This window comes from Henckelia pumila, chromosome 4 (genome assembly GCF_033568475.1).
Source record: "Henckelia pumila isolate YLH828 chromosome 4, ASM3356847v2, whole genome shotgun sequence".
NCBI lineage: Eukaryota > Viridiplantae > Streptophyta > Magnoliopsida > Lamiales > Gesneriaceae > Henckelia > Henckelia pumila.
Genome location: NC_133123.1, coordinates 110959548 through 110986298, shown reverse-complemented (window position 1 = coordinate 110986298; position 26751 = coordinate 110959548). Strand labels below are relative to the sequence as shown.

The following is a 26751-nucleotide window of genomic DNA, read 5'->3' as shown; positions in this document are numbered from 1 at the left end:
CCTAACAAAGACTTATTTCTTTATTTGTGTAGGACTCTACAAGGAAATCTTTTTCATGCTTGGACTCTCATTTATAAGTAAAGGATTTCCGCGCACAAACTAACGAGAAATTCAGAGGAGAATTCAGAGAGCTTTCAGAAAAAATTACATAGAAGAATTCGAAGATTCTGAAAAAGTTTTGCAACCATCGTTGTTGCTTGTTCCCGTGCTGCCGTTCGTGTTGAAGACATCAGAGACAACACTGTGGGAACTGTGTTGTTCGAAGACTTTTATTGTCTCTTCAAATTTAGGCTACGGGAGTTGCATCTGATTTGTTTTATATTCTGATTATTTAGGATGCAAGTTTGATTTCTCAAGTTGAGAAATTTAGGATTTATTGATTTTTCGTAAAATCACTAGTATTTCTTTGTAAGACTGATCTTACGTTTTCTAGTGATATTTAGCCCTAAGGCACCCGCACGAGTTTTTATACTCGTGCAAAATAACTTCTTGTGTTATTTATTTTTGTTTATTTTTCGTATTTATTTTCCGCTGCACTATGTTGTCATTAGTGTTGTAACACTGCGGACAACACTGACTCTTTATTTTAACCTACAATTACAATACGATTTCTGTCAAGTGGCATCAAAGCCAACTCTTGACTTTACTAAGAGAGATTCTGGTTATTTTTGTTTTGTAGGTTTATCATGGACGTGCCGGTTGTTGACGTTAGATTCCGACCACTGGAAGTCAATATGTCAGATTTATGTGAAGATTCAATTTATTTGATCACCCAGAAGTTTGAAGATTATTTGAAGAGAAGAAACAAACAGAAAGATGGACAAAAATCTAAGCACCCTAGTTTTCCTGCTCCTGAAAATCTGTTGAGGGTGTCACCTACTCGAGAACCATCTCGACCAAGGTATGTTTTTAATTATGAATCTAATACCAAGAATTTTGATTATGTGCAATGCAGGGAATGCAATGGATATGGACACTATGCAATTGAATGTGAAAATCGATTCCACAAAGGTATGAATTTTTCATTGAGTGATGATGACTCTGACAGAGATCGAGAACAGAATGATGAAGAAGATCATACCTCCCTGGCTACATTGTTGAAAGAAAAGAGATGTTTTTAAGTCAACCCATTGGGTGTTGCCTCCGGTGTTGCAACACCAGGCCGCAACACCAGTGAAAAATCAGTTTGCTTGAATACATCTACTCTTGGTAATTTTGGTGATCAAGAAGCTGTCAATGATGATATAACTCTAGAGTGTGCACAAAAACTTTATAAGGAGTTGTATGCTGATCGGATCAAACGGAACAAGTTGAACACAACTCTCTATAAAGAAAACTCTGATTTGAAGTCTGCCATGGCCAAGCTTGAAGTGATTCTAGGTAAGAAAAATCTTGAATTCTGCAAGGATAAGGGGGAGCTTGAAAAGGTAACTCTAAAACTTGCTAAGTTTAATTCAAGTACATACAAGCTTGATTTTATAATGGGTAAAGATGGCAAGGCTGGTCTAGGGTTAGAAAACAGAGTGTTTGAAGTTGGAGAATCATTAAAACCAACTGTGTTTGTGAAAGAAAGTAGCAATACTTCTAGCACATCCACTGTCGCTCCGCCATTCAAGAATTCTCCATCAAAAGAGCGTGTTCCTCCTCAAAAGCCAAAGAAATGGAAGCGCCATTTTATCTGTCATTACTGTTTCAAACCAGATCACATCAGGTCTTTTTGTTTCAAGGCCAGGAATGACTGCATGTATTGGAAGTCAAAGCTGATTTTGCCCCCCGTGTTGCACAACACCAGGCGCAACACCAACAAAAACAGACCCACAGCAAAGAAAATTTGGGTATCAAAGTTTGAATTTCAATATTTTGTTGTTTATACTTCCTTGAAAACTAACATTGCAGGTCACTGGTACTTTCATAGTGGAAGCTCACGCCACATGACAGGTTAGAAAGAACATCTCATGAACTGTATTGAACAAAAATGTGGTAAAGTGACTTACGGAGGTGGTGCAAAAGGAAGGATTGTTGGCAAAGGAACACTGAACGTGGAAGGATTTTCAAAGCTTCATAATGTGCTACATGTCGAGGGACTAAACTCAAACTTGATATCCATTAGTCAATTGTGTGATGATGATTTTCATGTCAAGTTTGATAAAAATACTTGTGAAGTTTTTGATAATGCTAACATATATGTTTTGATAGGTACAAGATCAGCAGATTACTACCAAATTGGAGAGGAACTTGCCTACAAACACATGAAAGTGAATGATCTTGATTTATGGCACCAAAATATGTGTCATGTAATTTTGAAGACATTGAAAAATCTGTGTAAGTATGAAGCTGTTCGAGGTATGCCTATTTTGAATTCTAAAGTTCCATATGTTTGTGGTGCATGCCAAATAGGTAAGAAAACTCTTGTGTTGCACCTCGTGTTACAACACTTTGGGACAACAAGGTTCCTTGAAATTTTGCACATGGATTTAATGGGTCCTACTGAATTGGAAAGCTATGGAGGTACGAAGTATTATTGTGTGTGTGTTGATGACTTCTCACGTTTTACAAATGTAAGATTCATTAGAGTGAAGTCGGATATTTTTTATGTTTTTAAGAATTTACTCACAAAGATTACTAACCTGCATAACTTGAAGGTTGGAAGGATCAGGACCGACCATGTTAAAGAATTTGAGAGCTATTCATTTTCATATTTGAGTGATAAGAAAGGCATATCACATGAGTTTTCTGCCCCAAAGACTCCTCAACAAAATGGCATAGCCAAAAGAAAGAATATGACGTTGTAGGAGATGGCTAGGGTGATGCTGAGCTCAAAGAATATCTCAAAAAGATTTTGGGCAGAAGTCGTCGATACAGCTTGTCGGATACTTAAGGAGTGGTTCTACTATGACTTCCTATGAGATTCACATGGGAAAGATGCCAAACCTTAAATTCTTTCATGTTTTTGGCTGTATTTGTTTTGTTTTGAATGAAAGAGATCACCTAGCCAAATTTGATTCCAAAAGTGAAAAATGTTTGTTTCTTGGATATGCTTTGAATAGTCATGCATGTAGGATGTATAACCTTAAGACCAGAACAATTATGGAATCTATTAATGTTGTTTTTTATGATGGTGCAGATCTCAAAGGAAAAACAGCTGAAGATGATATTGAAGGCATGCTGGAAATTTCCCTCGAAGAACACAGTGTTGTCCCGGATGTTAAAACACCAAACACAACACTAGTTCCTCCAGAAACTGCTCATGAAGAAAATTCTCAAAATAATGAGGAAACTGAGGTCATTACTGAAAAAGGCATTCCAAGCAAGATACAAAATAATCATCCATCATCACAAATTATTGGAGATGTTCATGGAACAAGACAAACCCGAGCTAAGGACAAAGTTGACTACCGCAAGATGGTTGAGTTAGTATGAATGAGTTTTGTGTACTCACATGTAATGCATTCTTGTTTTATCTCCAATATTGAACCTAAAAATGTCAAAGATGCTTTGAATGATGAATTTTGGGTAAATGTCATGCATGAAGAACTTGAACAATTTGTCCAAAATGATGTTTGGTTTTTAGTTCCACCTCCTGATCATGGTAATGTCATTGGTACAAAATGTGTTTTCAAAAATAAAACCGATGAATCAGGAAACATCATTAGGAACAAAGCAAGGTTGGTTGCTCAAGGGTATACGCAGGTTGAGGGGGTTGATTTTGATGAGACATTCGCTCTTGTTGCCCACATTGATTCAGTTTGACTATTGTTAGCTATTGCATGTCATATGGGTATAAAACTTTACCAAATGGATGTGAAGAGTGCGTTTTTGAATGGTATTTTAAATGAGAAAGTGTATGTAAAGAAACCCAAAGGCTTTGAGAATCCACACCACTTGGATCATGTTTACAAATTGAAGAAGGCACTCTATGGCTTGAAGCAAGCTCCACGAGCTTGGTATGGTAGGTTGACCGAGTATTTGCTTGAAATTGGCTTCAAACGAAGTGATGTTGACAAAATCCTTTTTATTCAAAAAGTCAATGGTGAAATTCTTATTTGTCAAGTTTATGTGGATGACATTATCTTTGGTGTTTTTTCTCAAAAGCATGTTGATAGTTTTGTTGAATGCATGTATTCTAAGTTTGAAATGAGCATGGTAGGAGAATTAACTTACTTTCTTGGATTGCAAGTTAAGCAATCAAGTGATGGTATTTTTCTGTGTCAAAGTAAGTATGCAAAGAATTTGGTGAAAAGGTTTTGCAAAGAGAATGTTAAGAACATGAAAACTCCAATGGGCTCGAGTGAAAATTTGGGAAAAGACTGTGTTGCGGCTGGTGTTGACAACACCATGTATCGCAGCATGATAAGGAGTCTTTTGTATTTGACTGCTAGTCGTCCTGATATCATGTTCAGTATGTGTTTATGTGCTAGGTATCAATCTGATCCAAAGGTAACCCATTTAAAAGCTGTTATGAGAATTTTGAAATATGTTTTAGGTACATTGGATTTGGGATTGTGGTATACGAGGGAAACCAACTCTAACCTTGTAGGTTTTAGTGATGATGATTGGGCTGATGATGTTAATGATAGAAAGAGTACTACGGGTGGATGTTTTTATCTGGGTAATAATTTGGTTTCATGGTATAATCGTAAGCAAAATTGTGTGTCACTTTCGACTGCTGAATCTGAATATGTGGCAGCCGGAAGTTGTTGTTCACAACTTCTTTGGATGAACCAAATGATTGAAGATTATGGTTTTAAGAGTGAAACCCTCATTTTTTATTGTGATAATTTGAGTGCGATTGACATTTCAAAAAACCCAATTCAACACTCTCTCACAAAACCCATTGACATTCGACGTCACTTTATTCGAGATTTGGTAGAAAAATGTGTGATCCGAATGGATTTTGTTGGAACTAATAACCAACTGGCAGTTATATTCAAAAAAATTTTAGATTTCTAGAGATTCTTCAATCATGGGAATTCTCTCAGCATGTGTGCATTATATCCATTTATTGATGTTTTCCTCGGTGTTCCAACACCATAGACAACACTGTTGTTTTTATTTTCATGCATATTTAGTATTTTAGGCATTCTGCATACACTTTGTGATGTGTAGTGTTTTAATCTGTGTTGCAATGATTCGACTAACGCCAAGTTTTTTTGTAGAAAATTTTTATTGAAACACACTGGACCTTGCAAATCAAACTCTGACTAAACCACTAAGTAGTTGAGGGATGTACGTGTATTCCATGTTCTTGTCCCATGTGAAAGGTGGTTTTGCAAATTCAGTGTTCAGCTTTTTAATAAGTTTGATGACCAATGTCATATGTACAAACTTTATCAATAATCGAAAGAAAATGGAAAAAGCTACCTAATTGAGTCCAATGAAGACTGTTCTTTTAGTGTGCAGGCTACCACTTCTGGGAATTTTTTGAAATAAAGGGTAATCAAGTGTGTAAGTTTCAAATACTATTTGAAAAACTATGGTGTTGTTGATGATGTTGTTAACACGAGAGGCAACACTACACTTGTGAACATATCATGTGTATGTGGTTGCATTTTATTTTTATGTTACATTCTGTTTTAGGCATAAAATAAGACATGCATATGAATTCAGAATTGTGAATATTTTCTGTTCAGGGTTTGACATTCTAAACAAACAAAATTTGGTGAAATACTCTATTTACTAAAAATTGAATTTTTGTGATTGACAATGATTTAGTGGAGTTGAGCCGATGTGGAGTTATTTATGGAAATTTTGTATTGCTTTCAATCTCGGATTATTTTTTATAATCTGGTGGGATTTTATTTCCTCGATTTGAAAATTTTTACCCATAAGAATTTTCGTTGGTAAGTGTTTCTGGATGAGTTTGTTAGAAGGTGAATGGTTGATTGTGAATTTCTTTTTACTGTACAATGGATTTCTTTTAAGCACATATTACTCATTGATTTGATCATTCTTATGCTTAATAGGTCTTTGCAGTAATCAAATTGCCTTCGTACATTCTCTCGCTTTGATTATATTTAAGCTTAATTGTCTTCTTTCTGTGCTAATCAGATTGTCTTTTGTTTTGGTTTTTTCCAAACATGTTCCTACTTCTGCTGTCTTTGAGGAAGAATCTGATGCAGATATGCAACAGAAACTTGCAGATAATAGGCCTAATATTTCTGGTATTTCATCTTCCATCTCTGATAATGATGCATTTGAGGAAGCGAATACTAAAGATTCTGCTGGTGATGATGTTGATGCTGGTGTTGCTGATGGTGTTGCCAACATCACAGACAACACGGATGCTGCTGAGTTTTATTTGACTACTGTCTTTTCCCACAAGTTCTACTATGGAGAAGATACTGCTGTGTGGCTCTTGTATGTGAATCGATGTTGATTGATGAGAAGAATATCGATGTGGATGCCTATGAAAGGATCAATTTGGTTGAATTTTTTAAGGATCAAAAGCTATTTTTATTGCAGTGGTGCCCTATAATAGGAAACCAGTGCTGGAATTTTTGTGAGAAAAAAGCTTTTTGAGTTAACCCTACCACAATCAATACTCTTTTTGGCATGCCGGAAGTTGAAGAAGGGAACTACCCTCATATTCATGAAGTTACTATTGTACTCACCGACGGTTTGCTCAAAAGTTTCATGGACAAGTCTATGTTGCACAGCTCACATCCTTTTACTCTATCGTAAACAAAACAGCTTTACGCAATTGGATGCTTTCTACACGCTCCACTGTGGTGACTAGACCACAAGAGTTTGTGTCATTTTCTATTGTGACGGAGAGCACTTTCAATTTTAGCAAGCTCGTATTCAAGACTATACTCCAGTTTGTAGATGGAAAATTAAAATCCATCAAGCGGTCTTTTCCATCTTTGATCTATGGAATTTTGGAGTTTCAAGGTTTGCTTTGTGATTTTGGTGAAGGTATCTCTGAACTGACTGAAGATCTGCAGGTTGCAGCTGCTTTAATAAGAGGGAAGAGAAACCTTGACCTTTCTTGGTCTGAATCTACTGATGTTGTTACTGGTGCTGGTGTTGTTCCCGGTGTTGCCAACACGGAAGACAACACTGAAGAAATTGAAGAAATTGTGCACACACCCTCTCCTATAGAATTCTCTGTTCAGGTTCTCATGGCTCATGCTGAAAAGAAGTTTCCCAAGCCCAGGAGGACTTGGATCTATATGGAGCCTTGTTAGGTGACTGTTGTACAAGATTTGGCATTTCTGGCCAAAAAAGGGGGAGAGAATGCACAAGCTGAGGCTGGTCCATCTGGGACTAAGGACGATGAGGATGAGGACACTGAAGATCGGGAGGGATCTGATGCTGATCAATTTTGTATTGATTGGTGTCACCCCATATTTTTTCTTATCTCATCTTTGCTTTAATTTTTTGATTTTTTTAATTTTGCTTTAGTTATTTGCCTTAATTGCTCTGATATGCTTTAACTAGATACCCTACTTATGCTATGATATACGAATTTTAGAATCCTTAAGTGTCAAGGTGCATGTTATCCTTGGTGTTGCCAACACGAGGGACAACACTTTCAGGGGGAGACTTACTAATTCAGAGGGAGAAGTGTTTTAAACTCAGAGGGAGTTTATGTTTATAATTGTTTGTGCTGGTTTTGTCCAGAAAGGTAAAAAGGGGGAGATTGAAAGGAATTTTAATTCCTTGAAAATCTTTTTCTTAAGCATGTTAATTATAATATTGAATTTTGTCTTCTAGTCAATAGATTTGATATGACATGGTTAAATATTCTATGATCTCGAGATTGAATAGGATGGATATTTAACTAGAATGAATATTATATCTTGATTAGGAAATTAAAGGATTTATGTTTATAATGAAAGATTGGGTGCCCGGTGAGCCAACTTGTGGCTAAGGGCTTTGATGACTCTTTGTATAAACAATCTTTTGTTTAATATAATTTACACTTTTATTAATGGCAATGACTTTATCTTTCTTCATATTGTTATATTGTGATATACTATTGTTGTTTTGATAAAGACCTTGAATATACTATAGTGTATGTAAGATGTGGTAGAACATGGGATGTCTATCATGAAACACATCTTATAGTCACTGTATATTCTAAACTGTTCCTAGTCGATTGAGCCGTCCGATAATAAGGATAAGGATCGCTCGAGTTTGAGACTAGCATTTGCGATGCGAAGTACCACGTTTCATTGGTAAGGAACATAGAGATGTTCGAAGCATGCAAACGGATATTCATATGATGAATGATCGAACTACCCTATTCGGACTTTCCAAGTGGTTATCACTTATCGAGTGGATAAAGTCCGCGGTTTTGGTTGTACACCATTAGTCCTTACTACTTGAAATATCATTGAGACTCTATATGCTAGTACTGTGCTTTGACTCGTTTACCGACTCTATTGGGGTCATCAGGTGTCGGGATTGGGTACAGTTACGACACATATAGGAGTCGATGCTTTGTTGTCAAGGATTCACCACATACTTGCGAGTGTGGATATCGTATGCGATCTGAGGAGATATTAGTGTGACGAATCTCTGGCCAGAGTACATGATGTGTTTTAAGAAATGGTTTCTTAGTAACACATGCGATGTCACTATTTTATCTTCAAGATGTATTGCATAGTTATCGAATCTCGAACGACTCTCGATATACCAATGGTTGTTGATTTGATCGGGATATATGGATGAAGGAACCGTACTGTACGCTAACCAAAATCTATTGGTTCTTGCAGGCACTATCAGTGATACCTAGGGAATCATGGGGCGATGTTGCTAGGCGCTCATACCATGATTCGATGGGCAAGTCGGAAATTGTTGTTCCGAGTCACAAGGAGTTGTGAGCCCACGGCTAGCTGTATCCCTGAACCATTGAGGGTCACACAGAGTAATGGATTTTTAATCCCCGTTGAGATAGTTAAATTTAAAGAATTAAATTTAATGAACAAAGAAGTTGGACTTCTTAATTATGAGTAGAGGAGTAAGATTTCCTAAAATGACATGGGGATAGGCATTTTTGGAAATCACTGAATTCGGATTTCGAAAAATTTATCTTGACTTTAAAAGGTGCAGAAATGGTTTCTGTGCACATTGGTGAAATCGGTTTATCAATCGGAGTCATGATGAATTTTATATTAATTTCTGAACATGCGAGCCTTGCTTGTCGGGCTTGAACTTATGACTAATGGGCCCTAAGCTGTTAGTGGCCTACTGTAGTAGCCCGTACCCTAATTGAGTAATTAAAGGATTAATGCTAATTAATTGAATTGGGTATTGGACAGATCGGAAGCTCCGAAGGCACGATCGGAAGCTCCGAACAGGATCGGAAGCTCCGATGAGCAATCGGAGGCACCGATGTTATTACGTCAGGCATGACGTGTGGTTGGATCGGAAGCTCCGATCAGGACCGGAGGCTCCGATCACCCCTATCCGGAGTCAACAAGTGATATTTTGACACGTGGCAGATCAGGATCTTCGGAAGCTCCGATGGCAGGATCGGACGTTCCGATCGGGGTTCGGACGTTCCGATCAAGGATCGGAAGTTCCGATCGTTGTCTATAAATAGAAGGCCGAGGCTTCACTTTCAATTGCCAATTCCGAGTTCTCCTTTCTATTCTAGTCCTTTTGGAGTTGTTCTAGTCTTCTTAGGCTTGTTCCGGAGGTCGACGGGGCGTTCGGTAGTCGTAGCGGAGTCGTGCCCAAATTCTGGAGGCATCGACATCAAAGGGCTAACGACGGACGAAGGTATAGCTTTGCTCCCTATAAATATTTAGGAGTATGCAATAGCTTAGTTAAGGCTTTTAGAGCACTTTAATGATAGTAGTATCATTTGGCAGTGTAGAGCAGACTATAGGCGTGGACCTAGAGTTGGTAGAGCTTGCACTGTATTGAGGTACGAAAGTACTGTTCGAGATATCCTGACTGAGTATGCATGTATTATGTGACTGCATGATTTATATGCCATGATATTATGCTGCATTCATTTGCATCTTGCTGTATCTCTTTCGAGATGTCTGTTAGTAGGGTTGTACCCTATCCTGTTAGTGGATGGACTTCCATCGATTTGGGTCTGGCGTATCCACAGTTATCTCGGTATGGGAGCCACCTCCTGAAGCGACGGCACAACGTGCTACATACCAGGGCCCGGTCTGTCTCTGTTATCTGATCCTTGACCTCGAGTCTATAGGGAGTTCACTTTGCATGCATGTATACTCATACTCTCGCACTGAGCATTTTATGCTCACGTCTCGTACTCTGTATTTTCTGGACACCCTATTCCATGGGGCAGGTTTGCGATTGGACGAGGAGGGTGGATCCAGGAGGGGCTAGTCAGCGGTTGGCCGGCTGGAGCTTCGCTTAGGTTTTATTACTGTTGTTTGGGTTTATACAGCTATTCGATTTGATTGTATATTATTGGATAAATTACAGATTCCTTTACTTGGGATTGTATATTGTTTATGGATTCCGCAGTTTTATTCTGATATCTGTTTTATTAAGTTAATTGCATGCCTAAGTTCTGTTTAGTAGGTGATCCGGGTAAGGGTCACTACATTTATGGTATCAGAGCGTGCAAAAGAATTCTTGGGATTTAGTCTCATCTTGAGGTATTTTTGTAGATGTCAAATCGTGACGACCAGAGTTCTCATGGCAGTGTTGGTGGGCGTTGGGGTGATGCCGACCGGGAGCCTCGTCGAGAACGGCGTCATCGTCATCATGACGACGAGCATTTCACTGTGCGTCGATTCTTAGCTATGGGTCCCAAGCCCTTAGTTGGAGGTGAGTCTCCGGAGGATGCGGAGAACTGGTTAGACCGCATAGAGACGACTTTTCAGACTTTCCAATGCACCGATGAGCAGAAGGTGGAAACCCTTGGCTATCTTCTGGATGGGCGTGCGCGCAGGTGTGGAGGTTTACTTCTGCACCTTTTGTTACGGCGAGAGGAGTGGCCACCTGGGCCGAGTTCCGCACAGCTTTCCAAAAGCGGTATTTTCCTCCTGCACACCGTCAGTCAAAGGCAGGCGAGCTACTGAGTCTGCGACAGGGAGCCATGTCTATCGATGAGTATCAGCAGAGGTTCTTTGATCTGCTATCCTATTGCCCCGAGATTGCTGATAGCTCAGAGATGAAGTATAATCTGTTTCTTCAGGGCCTTAACCCTGAGATCCATGACCGTGTGGCGGTTGGCGACGACATGTCCTACGAGGGTTTGGTGAGCCGTTGTCATCAGGCAGAGGACAGCATTCGGTGGAACAGGTCTTTCCCTCAGTCGAGGCCTGCTAGTTCTTTGGGTCCCCGTGCCCAAACTTTCAATAAGTCTGGATCTTCTTCTTCCTCTGGTTCTGGGGGTGTTGTCCGTTTCGGTAAGAAGGACAAGTGTGATCACTGTGGGAAGAACCATCCATACGACAAGTGCCGCAGGGCTTCTGGAGCTTGTTTCCGTTGTGGAGAGACTGGTCATATCCGGAGGGATTGTCCACAGTCTGGGGGAGGCGGTTCTGGTTCTGGTGCAGGATCGGGTTCTCAGGCCACCGTTCAGCAGAGGTCGCAGGGACAGTCTGCTAGGAGTTCTCATTTGAGGCCACGAGCTTCTGGCCAGGTGTTTGCCCTGAGACATGATCAGGCTGTGGAAGAGAATGAGAAAGTCATCGCAGATACATTTCTGCTTTATGGTATACCTGCTCTTGTACTTATTGACACTGGTGCATCTCATTCCTTCATTTCTGCACGTTTTGTTAAGAGGCATAAATTACCATGCATTGCACTAGACGTAGTGATGTCTGTTTCTACTCCGACGGGCCAATCTGCTTTGGCTAAGCGTCTAGTGATGGGTTGCCCTTTAGAGTTCGAAGGGAACATTCTGTTAGCGAATCTCATGGTCCTGGCGATGGACGACTTTGATTGCATTCTGGGAATAGATATGTTGACTACCTATCGAGCTTCAGTGGACTGCTATCAGAGATTAGTACGCTTTCATCCGGAAAGGAGTGAGAGTTGGTTTTTCTATGGTGAGGGAGCGCGACCCCCGATGCCTTTGGTATCAGCTTTGAGAGCCTGTCGAGCTCTGGAGTCTGGCGGGGAAGGTTACCTTATCTATGCAGTTGATTTGTCCGCTGAGAGTATTGGGATAGAGAGCTTTCCTGTTGTGGATGAATTTCCAGATGTGTTTCCTGATGAGATTCCGGGTTTTCCTCCTGCTAGGGAAGTCGAGTTTGGCATAGAGTTGATGCCGGATACTTCGCCTATTTTCTAGAGCACCGTATCGTCTGGCTCCGTCAGAGATGCGTGAGTTGAAGAATCAGCTACAGGATCTTTTGAACAAGGGGTACATTCGTCCTAGTGTGTCTCCTTGGGGAGCTCCTGTTCTCTTCGTAAAGAAGAAGGATGGGTCGATGCGGCTGTGCATTGACTATCGGCAGCTGAATCGAGTCACTGTGAAGAACAAGTATCCGTTGCCTCGTATTGATGACTTGTTTGACCAGCTGCAGGGCACGTCAGTTTACTCCAAGATTGACTTGAGATCTGGGTATCATCAGTTGAGAGTCCGTGATCAGGATGTAGCCAAGACTGCATTCCGTACTCGCTATGGGCATTACGAGTTCCTAGTGATGCCATTTGGTTTGACTAATGCGCCGGCTATATTCATGGATTTGATGAACCGTGTCTTCAGGGAGTATTTGGACAAGTTTGTCGTGGTATTCATTGACGACATCTTGGTGTATTCGCGTAATACGGAAGAGCATGTTTCTCACTTGCGGTTGGTACTGCAGACTCTTCGAGATGAGCAATTGTACGCCAAGCTGAACAAGTGTGAGTTCTGGATGGATAGAGTGGTTTTTCTTGGCCATATCATATCCAGGGAGGGGATTTTTGTTGATCCAAGCAAGATTGAAGCGGTACTTAATTGGTCGCGTCCGACGACAGTTGCTGAGATCCGTAGTTTTCTGGGTCTAGCAGGGTATTATCGTCGCTTCATTCTGAACTTCTCTCAGTTAGCTCGACCGTTGACGCAGCTTACCCGCAAAGGTGTGGATTTTGAGTGGTCCTCCGAGTATGAGGAGAATTTCCGTGAGCTTCGACGGCGGTTGACTTCTGCGCCGGTGTTAGCATTACCGTCAGGATCTGGAGGGTATGTAGTTTACACGGATGCTTCTCTTCAGGGGTTAGGTTGTGTCCTGACTCAGAATGGGCATGTGATCGCATACGCTTCTAGACAGCTGAAGCTTCACGAGGACAACTACCCAGTCCATGATTTGGAATTGGCAGCCATTGTGTTCGCTTTGAAGATCTGGCGTCATTATCTTTATGGCGAGAAATTTGAGATCTTCACCGACCATAAGAGTCTCAAGTATTTGTTCACTCAGGCAGAATTGAACATGAGACAGAGACGTTGGATGGACTTGCTTAAGGACTATGATTGCGAGATTAAGTACCATCCGGGAGCTGCTAATCTCACCGCTGATGCTTTGAGTCGCAAGGTGCGACTATCCGCACTTCAGACTTGTTCGATGTCTAGTGCGATCAGTGACTGTTGTACTTCAGGTTTTACCTTCAAGCATAAGAAAGGTATGCAGAGTATCCAGATGTTTGCGATATTATCTGAGCCATCCTTGTATTCGCGGATCCGAGATGCTCAGATGTCTGATTCAAAGACCCAGCGTTTAGCTCGTCTAGCTAACAAGGGTAGCTCGTCTGGATTTCATTATCAGTTAGATGGCTTTCTGTGTTTGTCTGGTAGGCTTGTGATTCCACAGGATGAAGAGTTGCGAGAGGAGATTTTATCTCAGGCACATCGCACTAAGTTGAGTATTCATCCTGGGAGCAACAAGATGTACAAGGATCTACGTACTCATTTCTGGTGGAAGGGAATGAAACGCAGTGTTTATCAGTTTGTTTCGAAATGTTTGGTGTGTCAACAGGTCAAGGCAGATCACCGACGACCTGGAGGATTGCTTCACAGTCTGCCTATTCCTGAATGGAAATGGGAGTTTATCACTATGGACTTTGTGACCCATTTGCCGGTATCCCCGAGGAACTGTGATGCTATCTGGGTGGTGGTGGACCGACTCACCAAGTCAGCGCATTTCATTGCCTATAGCCGAGAGTACTCTGTGGATCGCATGGCACGGATGTACATTCAGGAGATCGTCCGACTTCATGGAGTGCCTGTGAGCATTATCAGCGATCGGGACCCCAGGTTTACTTCTAGATTCTGGGGGAGTGTTCAGCGTGCGATGGGTACTACTCTCAGTTTGAGTACAGCCTATCATCCGGAGACTGATGGTCAGTCAGAGCGCACTATCCGTACGTTAGAAGATATGCTTAGAGCGTGCGTCATGGATTTTGGTTCAGCCTGGCAGGATCATTTGCCGTTGATCGAGTTCGCTTACAACAACAGCTATCACACTAGTATTGGGATGGCACCTTTTGAAGCGTTGTATGGGCGACGTTGTCGTACTCCACTCTTCTGGGAAGAAGTGGGGGAGAGACAGGCTGAAGGACCGGAGTTTATCCAGCAGGCGATAGACATTGTTGATCAGATCAAGAAACGGATTAAGACTGCACAGGATCGTCAGGCCAGCTATGCTAATATCAAGCGTAGGCCTTTGCAGTTCGAGGTCGGGGAGAAAGTGTTTCTGAGAGTGTCACCTTTCCGCAAGATTCTCAGATTTGTCCTTAAGGGCAAGTTGTCTCCCAGATTTATCGGTCCGTTTGAGATCTTGGAGAGCATTGGCGATTTGGCTTATCGACTAGCTTTGCCACCGCATCTGTCCAGTATTCACGACGTGTTCCACGTATCTTTGTTGCGACGGTATGTGGCAGATGAATCTCATATTCTGCAGCGGTCTGAGGTTCAGGTAGACAAGGATTTGACTTATGTTGAGAAACCTCTTCGTATCCTGGATTATAAGGATAAGGTTTTACGGAACAAAGTCATTCCTTTGGTTTTAGTTCAGTGGCAGCGCAGAGGCACTGAGGAAGCTACTTGGGAGCTTGAGGACAGGATGCGTAAAGACCATCCTGAGTTGTTTTGATTTCATTCTTTAAGTTGTATTCAGTTGCAAACTCTGTAAACGTTTGATTTGAATAAAGAATGTTTCTGATTTCTGTATTTGCATTCGGTACTTAAGATCTGTTTTCGAGGACGAAATATCTTAAGTGGGGGGGAATGTAGTAGCCCGTACCCTAATTGAGTAATTAAAGGATTAATGCTAATTAATTGAATTGGGTATTGGACGGATCGGAAGCTCCGAAGGCACGATCGGAAGCTCCGAACAGGATCGGAAGCTCCGATGAGCGATCGGAGGCACCGATGTTATTACGTCAGGCATGACGTGTGGTTGGATCGGAAGCTCCGATCAGGACCGGAGGCTCCGATCACCCCTATCCGGAGTCAACAAGTGATATTTTGACACGTGGCAGATCAGGATCTTCGGAAGCTCCGATGGCAGGATCAGACGTTCCGATCGGGGTTCGGACATTCCGATCAAGGATCGGAAGTTCCGATCGTTGTCTATAAATAGAAGGCCGAGGCTTCACTTTCAATTGCCAATTCCGAGTTCTCCTTTCTATTCTAGTCCTTTTGGAGCTGTTCTAGTCTTCTTAGGCTTGGTCCGGAGGTCGGCGGGGCGTTCGGTAGTCGTAGCGGAGTCGTGCCCAAATTCTGGAGGCATCGACATCAAAGGGCTAACGACGGACAAAGGTATAGCTTTGCTCCCTATAAATATTTAGGAGTATGCAATAGCTTAGTTAAGGCTTTTAGAGCACTTTAATGATAGTAGTATCATTTGGCAGTGTAGAGCAGACTATAGGCGTGGACCTAGAGTTGGTAGAGCTTGCACTGTATTGAGGTACGAAAGTACTGTTCGAGATATCCTGACTGAGTATGCATGTATTATGTGACTGCATGATTTATATGCCATGATATTATGCTGCATTCAATTGCATCTTGCTGTATCTCTTTCGAGATGTCTGTTAGTAGGGTTGTACCCTATCCTGTTAGTGGATGGACTTCCATCGATTTGGGTCTGGCGTATCCACAGTTATCTCGGTATGGGAGCCACCTCCTGAAGCGACGGCACAGCGTGCTACATACCAGGGCCCGGTCTGTCTCTGTTATCTGATCCTTGACCTCGAGTCTATAGGGAGTTCACTTTGCATGCATGTATACTCATACTCTCGCACTGAGCGTTTTATGCTCACGTCTCGTACTCTGTATTTTCTGGACACCCTATTCCATGGGGCAGGTTTGCGATTGGACGAGGAGGGTGGATCCAGGAGGGGCTAGTCAGCGGTTGGCCGGCTGGAGCTTCGCTTAGGTTTTATTACTGTTGTTTGGGTTTATACAGCTATTCGATTTGGTTGTATATTATTGGATAAATTACAGATTCCTTTACTTGGGATTGTATATTGTTTATGGATTCCGCAGTTTTATTCTGATATCTATTTATTAAGTTAATTGCATGCCTAAGTTCTGTTTAGTAGGTGATCCGGGTAAGGGTCACTACACCTAAATTATAAATAAGTTATTGCAGTACAAAAATTACAGACAACAGGTCACAATTTTCGAAAAAACCCTATTTTTCTCTCAGTAGTGGCCGCCCCCCTTCTCCCCTCTGCTCGGAAAATCCAGTCTGTGAATTTTGAATTGCAGTCTGGTTTAACGGATCAAATTCGTTAATCTCTTCGTAGAAACTTCTGATAGATTTTTTAGTGCAATCTATCAGAGGGATTAAATATCCGTTCGTGGACCTGATTGAAGAACAGTTCGTCCATCAGTTCCAGGGATATACAACAAGAGCAGAGCAATCTGTTGGTGTCCAAAATCTCGATTCGAGATTGGAGGTAAAAATTTATAATCGTTATTTAATTTTTACACACACAATTTAATCGTAAGGTTTTGATACCCACTATAGAATCGTTTCATATAAAATTTTTAAACTTCCGCTGCACCGGGTATCAATCCTGATTGATCTGATCGCCGCGTTTTCCAACAGTGGTATCAGAGCCAGGTTGCTCAGATCAAGCGATTAAATTAATCGATTGTACAAAAAATTTTAAGCCTCGGTTTTTGAAACAAAATAAATATTTTAAAAATAAAAAAAAATAAAAATTTTCGGGCAAAAACCCGGGCAGCGATCGTCGCTGCCCTAGGGGCAGCCGGGCTGCCCGGCCCGACCCCATTAGGGCGTGGGCAGCCCAGGAATGTCCCGGGCGGCCCGCGGGAAAAATTAATTTTTTAATTTTTAAATTAAATTTTAATATGTTAAAATTCTATTTTTGGTCCGATCGAAAATTGTTTTTGATTGGTCCACGAGGCGTCGGATCGAATTGTTCGAGTCCGAAAATTTTAAAATTGATTTTTGGATAAATTTGAATTTTTGGAAAATTTAAATATTTTATCCGTTAAATTGAATTTTGAAATTAATTATTTTTGGTACAATTGATGATAAGATATGATCTTATGGATATATTGAGTAAAATATGATTTTATGTATAAAATTGGATTTTATAGATAAAATATGATTTTATTTGATAAAAAGATAAAATATGATTTTGTATGTAAAATAAGATTTTATATATGGAATATGATTTTATCCTTTTAAATTTAAATTGTCATTGCATGTTATCCAATAAATTAATTTTGAATTAAATGTTATTGGATAAGGATGATCGATTGCCATGACCAATTTTGTAGGTGTATGTTAGGAATTTACATTTGTTTTTATTATTGTTGGATTTATTAATGGGTCTGGTTTATGGCCCAATATGAATTGTCATATGTAATAAAAGTGGGTTGGTTTATGGCCCGTTCCCACCCCTTAAAAATGTATCCCCTACTTGTCATTGTTATTTATTGTAAATACATTAGATTTAGTGGGAGATGAAGATTTGAAGACGGTGGTGGGCCCAGCAGACAATAAAGACAGAAGAAATGTAAATTGGAAGCACAATGTAATAGGATTGCATTGCATACTGCATATTACCTAGGATTGGACTAAGAATCGCGATTGGCAACCACGGGTCGATTAGAAATGGAATCGATCATCCTATATAATATGTGATATTATAGTTGTATGCATGTTTTAGACAAAATTGTGTGAATCCGACAAGCATACAATATTTTAAAAAACGATGAGACAAATTTTTAAAAATAAAATCCCTCATTTTAAATATGATTTAAAATTGATATCAAGATAAATAAAGGAAATTTAAATTTGTTTAAATGTTCCTACCTTCCATCAACGATCAATGTATGAGATGCTACCCGCGGATACGGTCCGGCTCATATTATTGGGGGGGCCCGTTCGTCGGAAAGCTGTACATTGGATCGACACATGTTGTAAGTTGGGTGGAACTCCCATGGGATCGGCTCATATTATTGGGGGATCCACATGGCAACCGTCCATCACAACTTAATATTGATGGGTCATCTTGACATGTCACAATAAACGGCGTCATATTATTGGGCCCTTATTGGACATGAGGTAAAAACGTGGAGGTTGCTTTGGAAGCAATTGGGCTCTACCTTTTGAAAATTATGGTTGGCTGATATTATTCGGGACCATAGTTTGTCAATTGGACTCCATGTTCTCACTAAGGAAAACAGTTTCTCGTTTTCACTAGAGGGTAGTGAAATCGTTAAAATAGTGGGAGTGAGATTCATAAAATAAATTTCGCCTATTTTATGTCTTAGTAAATTACTTAAACAATCACTGATATTTGTCTGTTTCTTTTCAGTATTTCATAAAGATGAATTCGCGTAATCCACTTTTCTCGATCCTCGAACAAAATAAGTTGACTGGCGCAAACTATACGGAATGGTTCCGTAAGTTGAAGATTGTCTTGACTTCGGAGAAGATGCTCTACGTGTTAGAAAAATCTCCTCCGAAGGAAGCACCAGCTGACATAAGTCCGGAAGAGTTACCCAAACTTGATACATGGTGGGACCATGATATCAAGGCCAAATGCTATATGCAAGCCTCGATGTCTGATGAACTCCAGAGGCGATTTGAGGATACCGTGAATGCTGCTGACATTCACGTTCAACTCAAGGAACTTTTTGGGGCTCAATCGAGGGCTGAAAGGTTCGCTACTGTAAAGGAGCTAATGACGTGTCGCATGCGTGAAGGGACTTCGGTCCGTGATCATGGGGTACGAGTGATTTGGCTCATATAGAAGTTGGTAACCCTTGATTTGGTGTTGGAGCATGAACTCAACGTGGACTTACTACTTCTGTCTCTTCCTTCTTCGTTTGACGGATTTGTGGTGAATTTCAATATGAACAAGATAGAGGCCTCCCTTGAAGAGATGGTCAATATGCTTGTGACATATGAATCCACATTAAAGAAGGATAAACCGGCTTTCTTGGTGGGCTCCTCTTCTTCTGCTAAGAAGAGGCCAAGTACAAAGGGTAAGAAACGTTCTGCCCCACCCAAGAAAATCGAACCCGAGAAGAAGTATAAGACAAAGGCTTCAAACATGGAAAAATCCAAGGATGTTTGCCATTACTGCAAGAAGCCCGGTCATTGGAAGCGTAACTGCAAGGAATATCTAGAGCAGTTGCGAACTGCGAAGGGTATGTTCTATATTGAAATAAATGTTTCACTTAATACTACTTCTTGGGTATTGGATACCGGATGTGGATCTCACATTTGCAATGATTTGCAGGTGATGACAAGAAGTCGCAGGCTTAGAATGGGTGAGACCCAGCTGAGTCTCGGAAATGGTTCCAGAGTTGAAGCTAAAGCTGTGGGAGATGTTTATTTATTTTTGCAGAACGGTTTTAAGTTACTTTTGAGAGATGTTTTATTTGTTCCGGATTTAATTAAAAACATTATTTCTGTTTCTATGCTTGATAGAGATGGTTATTCTTGCAATTTTGTGAATGGGATTTGCAATATTTACAAGAATGAATGTTTGATTGGAAATGGACAACTTGAAAACGATCTATACAACTTAAAACTAAAAGACTTTCCAATAAATTATGTTGATAAACCGGCAACAACAAACAAAAGGAAAATCGATAGCCAAAACCCGGCAAACCTTTGGCACGCTAGGCTAGGTCATATTTCCTCAAGGAGGATGAACAAGCTAGTGGGAGAGGGCATGTTTGATATGTCTGATATTAACTCTCTACCTACTTGTGAATCCTGCCTGAAAGGAAAAATGACTAAATCTCCTTTTAAGGGGAAACCTGGGCGTAGTCAAAATCTGTTGGATTTGATCCATACAGATGTTTGTGGTCCATTTAGAGTTGGTACTCAATATGGCCACACCTACTTCATTACCTTTACTGATGATTATTCTAGGTATGGGTATTTATATTTAATGAAATATAAGTCTGAAGTATTTGAAAAGTTCAAAGAATTCAAGGCTGAAGTAGAAAACAAGCTAGGTAAAAGTATTAAAGCACTTCGATCGGATCGAGGTGGAGAATACTTGAGTACCGAGTTTTTGGACTATCTAAAAGAGAATGGAATTCTCTCTCAGTGGACTCCTCCTATGACACCACAGCTTAATGGTGTATCGGTGCATCGTAATCGAACTTTGTTGGACATGGTTCGATTCATGATGAGCTTCACTGAGCTTCCACCTTCGTTTTGGGGCTATGCGCTTGAAACGGCGGTATTGTTGTTGAACAACGTCCACACTAAAGCAGTGGACAAAACACCATATGAGTTATGGAATGGCAAAGCTCCTAAGTATTCGTACTTAAGGATTTGGGGATGTCCTGCTTACGTGAAGCGGACAGTGGGAGATAAGTTGGATAGTCGATCCAGCTTATGTTATTTTGTAGGGTATCCGAAGAATTCAATCGGATATTATTTCTATTATCCTGCTGAAACAAAGGTGTTTGTTTCAAGGAATGCCACCTTCTTGGAGAAGGAGTTCTTATTGGATAAGAAAGGCGAGATGATGGAACTCGAAGAAATTCGAGAAGAACCCGAAATACAAAATAACGATCCTACACCTCAGGAACCATTGATAGACACGCCTGTACCTAGAAGATCCGAGAGGACTTCTAGACCTCCTATTCGATATGGTATTCTTCTTGAAGGGGATCAAGATGAACCCGATGTTGGATGTGATCCAAGAAACTTCAAGGAAGCAATTTCTGATGCGGATTCAAATTTATGGCTTGAAGCTATGCAGTCGGAAATAGATTCGATGCATACAAACCAAGTTTGGTCATTAGTAGATCCTCCCGATGGAATTGTTCCAATAGGGTGTAAATGGATCTACAAGAGAAAGCTTGGGCCTGATGGTAAGGTATTGACCTACAAGGCGCGATTGGTGGCAAAAGGTTATACTCAAAGACAAGGAGTTGACTATGATGAAACCTTTTCACCAGTTGCAATGTTCAAGTCCATAAGAATCCTTATTGCCATAGCTGCATGGTATGACTATGAGATATGGCAAATGGATGTGAAGACTGCTTTTCTTAATGGAGACATTAAGGAAGAAATCTATATGAAGCAGCCTGAGGGGTACACATCCATGGGAAGCGAGCATAAGGTATGCAAGCTTCAGAGATCAATTTATGGTCTAAAACAAGCATCAAGAAGTTGGAACCAGAAATTTGATGAAACAATAAAGGATTTTGGTTTCATCAAGAACCCGGAGGAACCATGCGTGTACAAGAAAGTAGTTAAGGATGCGGTGACATTCTTAGTACTTTATGTTGATGACATCCTACTCATTGGGAATGACGTAGGGATGTTGCAGTCAACAAAGATATGGTTATCAGGTAGATTCTCGATGAAGGATTTGGGTGAGGCATCCTATATTCTAGGGATATAGATCTATAGAGATAGATCTAAGAGAATGATAGGACTCACTCAATCAACCTACATCGACACCATATTGAAACGGTTTTCAATGGATGGGTCCAAGAGAGGACATCTACCCATGTGTCATGGAGTTTCTCTATCCAAGTCTATGTGTCCCAAGACTGATGAAGAGATAGAGAAAATGACACATGTACCATATGCGTCAGCCATAAGTAGTATCATGTATGGGATGATATCTACCAGACCGGATGTAGCATTTGCTCTGAGTGTCACGAGCAGATATCAAGCTAATCCCGGTCAAATGCATTGGAAAGCCGTGAAGGACATTCTTAAGTACTTACGAAGGACTAAGAATATGTTCATGGTATATGGAGGAAGAGAACTAAAATTGGAAGGCTATACCGACTCTAGCTTCCAAAGTGACGTGGATGACTCGAAGTCAACCTCTGGATTTGTGTTCAAGCTCAATGGCGGTGCTGTCTCTTGGAAGAGTTCCAAGCAGGACACCACAGCGGATTCCACCACTGAGGCAGAATACATTGCAGCATCAGCTGCTGCTAAAGAGGCCGTTTGGATGAGGAATTTCGTCCAAGAGTTGGGCGTCATTCCTGAAGTTGTTGGTCCAGTCCCGGTATACTGTGACAACACGGGTGCCGTTGCTCAGGCAAAGGAACCAAGGTCTCATCAAAGATCCAAACACGTACTGAGGAAATACCACATCATCCGGGAGATTGTGGAAAGAGGAGACATCACTGTCGAAAGAGTGGCCTCTGCAGACAATATCGCTGATCCACTTACTAAGCCCTTGCCAGGACCATTATTTGACAAACATCGCGAAGCAATGGGTCTACGTAGTATGACTAGTTGGCTTTAGGGCAAGTGGGAGATTGAAAGAGTGGGTGCCCGGTGAGCCAACTTGTGGCTAAGGGCTTTGATGACTCTTTGTATAAACAATCTTTTGTTTAATATAATTTACACTTTTATTAATGGCAATGACTTTATCTTTCTTCATATTGTTATATTGTGATATACTATTGTTGTTTTGATAAAGACCTTGAATATACTATAGTGTATGTAAGATGTGGTAGAACATGGGGATGTCTATCATGAAACACATCTTATAGTCACTGTATATTCTAAACTGTTCCTAGTCGATTGAGCCGTCCGATAATAAGGATAAGGATCGCTCGAGTTTGAGACTAGCATTTGCGATGCGGAGTACCACGTTTCATTGGTAAGGAACATAGAGATGTTCGAAGCATGCAAACGAATATTCATATGATGAATGATCGAACTACCCTATTCGGACTTTCCAAGTGGTTATCACTTATCGAGTGGATAAAGTCCGCGGTTTTGGTTGTACACCATTAGTCCTTACTACTTGAAACATCATTGAGACTCTATATGCTAGTACTGTGCTTTGACTCGTTTACCGACTCTATTGGGGTCATCAGGTGTCGGGATTGGGTACAGTTACGACACATATAGGAGTCGATGCTTTGTTGTCAAGGATTCACCACATAAGTTGCGAGTGTGGATATCCTATGCGATCTGAGGAGATATTAGTGTGACGAATCTCTGGCCAGAGTACATGATGTGTTTTAAGAAATGGTTTCTTAGTAACACATGCGATGTCACTATTTGATCTTCAAGATGTATTGCATAGTTATCGAATCTCGAACGACTCTCGATATACCAATGGTTGTTGATTCGATCGGGATATATGGATGAAGGGACCGTATTGTACGCTAACCAAAATCTATTGGTTCTTGCAGGCACTATCAGTGATACTTAGGGAATCATGGGGCGATGTTGCTAGGCGCTCATACCATGATTCGATGGGCAAGTCGGAAATTGTTGTTCCGAGTCACAAGGAGTTGTGAGTCCACGGCTAGCTGTATCCCTGAACCATTGAGGGTCACACAGAGTAATGGATTTTTAATCCCCGTTGAGATAGTTAAATTTAAAGAGTTAAATTTAATGAACAAAGAAGTTGGACTTCTTAATTATGAGTAGAGGAGTAATATTTCCTAAAATGACATAGGGATGGGAATTTTTGGAAATCATTGAATTCGGATTCAGAAAAATTTATCTTGACTTTAAAAGGTGCAGAAATGGTTTCTGTGCACATTGGTGAAATCGGTTTATCAATCGGAGTCATGATGAATTTTATATTAATTTCTGAACATGCGGGCCTTGCTTGTCGGGCTTGAACTTATGACTAATGGGCCCTAAGCTGTTAGTGGCCTACATTATAAATAAGTTATTGCAGTACAGAAATTACAGACAACAGGTCACAATTTTCGAAAAAACCCTATTTTTCTCTCAGTAGTGGCCGCCGCCCTTCTCCCCTCTGCTCGGAAAATCCAGTCTGTGAATTTTGAATTGCAGTCTGGTTTAACGGATCAAATTCGTTAATCTCTTCGTAGAAACTTCTGATAGATTTTCTAGTGCAATCTATCAGAGGGATTAAATATCCGTTCGTGGACCTGATTGAAGAACAGTTCGTCCATCAGTTCCAGGGATATACAACAAGAGCAGAGCAATCTGTTGGTGTCCAAAATCTCGATTCGAGATTGGAGGTAAAAATTTATAATCATTATTTAATTTTTACACACACAATTTAATCGTAAGGTTTTGATACCCACTATGGAATCGTTCCATATAAAATTTTTAAACTTCCGCTGCACCGGGTATCAATCCTGATTGATCTGATCGCCGCGTTTTTCAACATATAAAATATTATCAAGATATGATATGATAGGTTGAATATTTATGTGTTATTATCGAAAATATTGAGATAGATATTTGGCTAGATTAAATATTATCTTGATAAGGAATTTATGTGTATCATGGTTATTAAATATTATCAAGATATATTTAAAAAAGTCTTATTACTAACAAAGACTTATTTTCTTATTTGTGTAGGACTCTACAAGAAAATCTTTTTCATGCTTGGACTATCTATAAGTGGATTTCTGCGAACAAACTAACGAGAACTTCAGAGAAGAATTCAGAGAGCTTTCAGAGAAAATTACATAGAAGAATTCAAAGATTCTGAAGAAGTTTTGCAACCATCGTTGTCGTTTGTCCTCGTGCTGCCGTTCGTGTTAAAGACATTAGAGACAACACTATGGGAACTATGTTGTTCGATGTTCTTTATTGTCTCTTCAAATTTAGGCTACGGGAGTTGCATCTGATTTGTTTTATATTCTGATTATTTAGGATGCAAGTTTGATTTCTCAAGTTGAGAAATTTAGGATTTATTGATTTTTCGTAAAATCACTAGGATTACTTTGTAAGACTGATCTTACGTTTACTAGTGATATTTAGCCCTAAGGCACCCGTACGATTTTTTATAGTCGTGCAAAATAATTTCTTGTGTTATTTATTTTTGTTTATTTTTCATATTTATTTTCCGATGCAATGTGTTGTCATTAGTGTTGTAACACTGCGAACAACACTGACTTTTTATTTTAACCTAGAATTACAATACGATTTCTGTCACTTGGGTTATGCTCATGAAGAGGAGGTTGACTCTAAAATAACAAAGAGTCATGATATCACTACTAACACACACCTGAACCATTGAAGGTAACCAAATATTGATTGTGATTTACCCGAAGCTCATTATGTCCAAGGAGTTAGAATTTAACCATTTTTAACTTAATATGAATTAAGTGTCTAAGCTTATAATAGTGATTAAAAATTAATTTTGTGTTGACATAAAAATCAATTGAACTTTCCATCTTTTGAAATTTTTTCGTTTTCGAAAGGTCCTGAAAATGTAAGTAGTGAAATAAATATCATAATAACGAGTTCGTCGTTCTTGTCATTTAAAAAAAAATTGATTTATTTTTCTAAATTACAATTTAAATGTTTTGGAATATTGTAAAAAAATAATTTAATTATTGATTGGTAAATATTAAATTATTTTTTCGTCGAGATTTTTTTATGGATTTGTTTAATTAATTAAATAAATAAATAAAATATCGAGACTTGTAGAACAAGTCAATAATTTTATATATTTTATGTCTAACATTTAGGGATTATTAAGTACTTTTTTACCAGAACTCTAATTAAAGAAGAATTTGTTTGTTTATTTATTTTTTTTTTGATAAATTGCATATATCACCCCGTGACGTTTTGTGTTTGCTGATAATCTCCTATGAAAGTTTTTTGAGCTAATAGCCCCTTGTGATTTTAGATTTGTAGCATACACACCCCTTCCAGCTAAGAAATGACAAAAATACTCCTACTTAAATAAATAATTAAATTATTTTTGTTTTATAATTCTATATTTAATTGAATAAAATAATCAAATTTTAGTTAATAACTGTGAAAATTATATATAATTATTTTATCTTAATATTTGTTATAAACGAAATATATTTTAATAGTAAATTATATTATTATATTAAATTAAGCAATAAGTTTTATTAATTTAAATAAAATTTAATATTTAAATTAATTAAAGTGATTGTATAAATAAACTTAATTGAAAATGTAAGTTAATCTATTGATGTTTTAATTTAAATTTTCAATAAAAGGTGATAAAAGAGTTTATAAAAGTTATTTAAGTGCAGTTTAGTCATTTTTTAGTCAGAAGGAGTGTGTATGCTATACATCTAGAATCATAGGAAGCTACTAGCTCAAAAAACTTTCATAAAAGATTATAAGCAAACCTGAGATTTCATAGGGGTGATATATGTTATTTCTCTTTTTGAAGAAAAACATTTTTTTTGTTTCTTTTCTTCCATTCAATTTTTTTAAAAAACAATATTTACAATAGGAGAGTGGAATGCTTGACTATATAAAGCTTGATTTTCTTGATTTTTTATTTATTTAATTTTTTATATTGTTGCTTAGTTTTTAGAGTGTTTTTCTTTCCAAACACACGAAATAATTTATGTTAAATCTTAGATAAATTAATATTTTAATTATTTTAAAATGGAAAAGGAAATATGAAAGATTA

General features: G+C 39.4%; 1 pseudogene; it reads right to left on the bottom strand.

The window, feature by feature from the left end:
- LOC140867633 (transmembrane emp24 domain-containing protein p24beta2-like) overlaps window positions 1-26751 on the bottom strand; it is a 67588-nt pseudogene that overhangs the window by 39970 nt on the left and 867 nt on the right.